This window comes from Mesitornis unicolor, unplaced genomic scaffold, assembly GCF_000695765.1.
Source record: "Mesitornis unicolor isolate BGI_N332 unplaced genomic scaffold, ASM69576v1 scaffold47022, whole genome shotgun sequence".
NCBI classification, from domain to species: domain Eukaryota; kingdom Metazoa; phylum Chordata; class Aves; order Mesitornithiformes; family Mesitornithidae; genus Mesitornis; species Mesitornis unicolor.
This window is the reverse complement of record NW_010168009.1, coordinates 1-243: the sequence shown is the minus strand read 5'-3', so window position 1 is coordinate 243 and position 243 is coordinate 1.

Below are 243 nucleotides of genomic sequence, written 5' to 3'. Positions count from 1 at the left end.
TAAACAGGGGTTTAAGGGGGGTTTTGAGGTGGAAATGAGGGCAATGGGATGGCTGGGGGTGCTCTCTGGGAGGTAATTAAGTAATTAACACGTAATTAATTAATTAAGGAGTCAATAATTAATTGGGGGACCCTCCCAGACCCGATATGGGGAGGTTTGGGGGGGAAATGTGGGGTTTAAGAGGGGTTTTGGGGTGGAAATGAGGGCAATGGGATGGTTGGGAGTGCTCTCTGGGGGGTAATT